Below are 2,063 nucleotides of genomic sequence, written 5' to 3'. Positions count from 1 at the left end.
TCTCTTCTTTCTTGTACTTGTAGACGCATGGTTCATCAATGTTTTGATCAAATCCATAAGACTTTATAGCCTCATCAAACCTGATGTTCCATGATCTAGAAGCCTGCTTCAGTCCATAAATGGACCTCTGCTGTTTGCAGACTTTCTGCTTTTGGCATTCCTCTATTTGGCCTTCCTCTATGTAACCCTCTGGCTGTTCCATATAGATGGTTTCCTCAAGATAGCCATTCAAAAAAGTTGTCTTGACATCCATCTGCCATATCTCATAGTCAAAATATGCTGCAATAGCCAGGAGTATCCGGATGGACTTAAGCATAGCTACTGGTGAGAAAGTTTCTTCATAGTCAACTCCCTCCTTTTAGGTATAACCCTTAGCCACTAGCCTTGCTTTATAAGTCTCTACTTTTCTATCCACTCCTCTCTTTCTCTTGTAGATCCACTTGCATCCAATGGGTTTTACCCCATTGGGTAGATATACAAGTTGCCAGACCGAGTTAGAGTACATAGACTCCATCTCGAGTTTCATTACTGCTTGTCATTCTTCCTTATCAGAATCATCCATCACATCCTTAAAGGTCGATGGATCCTCCTTACCGTCATCAGCAGTGACGATTTGGGCTTCCCCGGTATACCGGTCGGGTAACATGCTTACCCTCCCACTACGACGAGGTGCCTTAGGAGTCTGATTAGAAACTGTAGTCTTTTCTCTGAGTGGTTCGACAAATCTTGTTGGTTGTGGTCCGATCTCATCATAAAGTAACTCTTCCAATACTATTTTACTTCTGGGCTTAAAATCTATCATATAGTCATGCTCCAGAAAAGTGGCATTTGTCGATACAAACACCTTTTGATCTTCAGGACTATACAAGAAACCTCCCTTTGTCCCATCGGGATATCCTACAAACATACACACTTTTGACTTGGGTTCCAACTTCCTAGTCTTTCCTTTCAGCACATGTGCTGGACACCCTCATATGCGTACGTGTCTCAAACTAGGTTTTCGACCGCACCATAACTCTAAGGGTGTTTTAGGAATAGACTTAGATGGTACCCTATTCAGAATGTAGGCAGCCGTTCTTAGGGCATAACCCCAGAACGAAGTAGGCAGTGAAGAATAACTCAACATTGATCTCATCATCGAGCAAAGTCTGATTTCTCCTTTCGGCTACACCATTCTGTTATGGTGTACTGGGTGCAGTCAATTGGGATACTACACCTTCTTCAATCAAGAAATCCCAGAACTCTTGGTCCAGGTATTCTCTCCATCAATCTGATCGAAGTGTCTTGATTGGTTTACCTAATTCTTTTTCAACTTCTGCTCATAATTCTCTAAACTTTTCAAAAGTTTCAGATTTCCGTTGCATTAGGTAAACGTAACTATATCTTGAATATTCGTCAATAAAAGTGACGTAATATTCATAACCACCTCTAGTTTGGACGTTTAACAGTCCATATACATCTGAATGTATCAACTGAAGGGGTTCTGTAGCTCTTTCTCCTTTCACCGTGAAAGGCCTCTTGGTCATTTTACCTTCCAAACAAGATTCACAGACCGAAAGCTCACCAACTTTTTGTTCGCTTAAAGGACCATCCTTTACCAGTCTTTGAATCCTGTTTAGGTTAATATGACAAAACCTAAGATGCCACAGATATGTGTTATTGTCGTGAGAAATCTTTTGCTTTTTATTCTTAGGTTCGGCAACTCTGAACATTTCAGTATTAAGTAGTGAGTTAGGTATTGGTTTTATACAATATAAACCATCATCCAGACGTCCAGAACAAATATTTAAACCATTTCGAGAAATATGAACAAATTCATTATCAAAAAAAACTTTAAATAATTGTTCAAATAATTTAGCCACATAAATCAAATTTCTACGAATGTCTGGAATAAAATAAACATTGTTCAAAACTAAAAATTTATTTTCCCTAAAACGAAGTCTAACTTCTCCCACTGCTTTTACCGAAACTCTTGCACCATTGCCCACTTTCATCGTGTAATCCCCATCGGCTAGCTCGGTGTAAGAACTAAGACTCTGCAAAGAAAAACAAACATGATTAGT

This window comes from Morus notabilis, unplaced genomic scaffold (assembly GCF_000414095.1).
Source record: "Morus notabilis unplaced genomic scaffold, ASM41409v2 Scaffold355, whole genome shotgun sequence".
NCBI classification, from domain to species: Eukaryota; Viridiplantae; Streptophyta; class Magnoliopsida; order Rosales; family Moraceae; genus Morus; species Morus notabilis.
Note: the sequence above shows the minus strand (reverse complement) of the source record.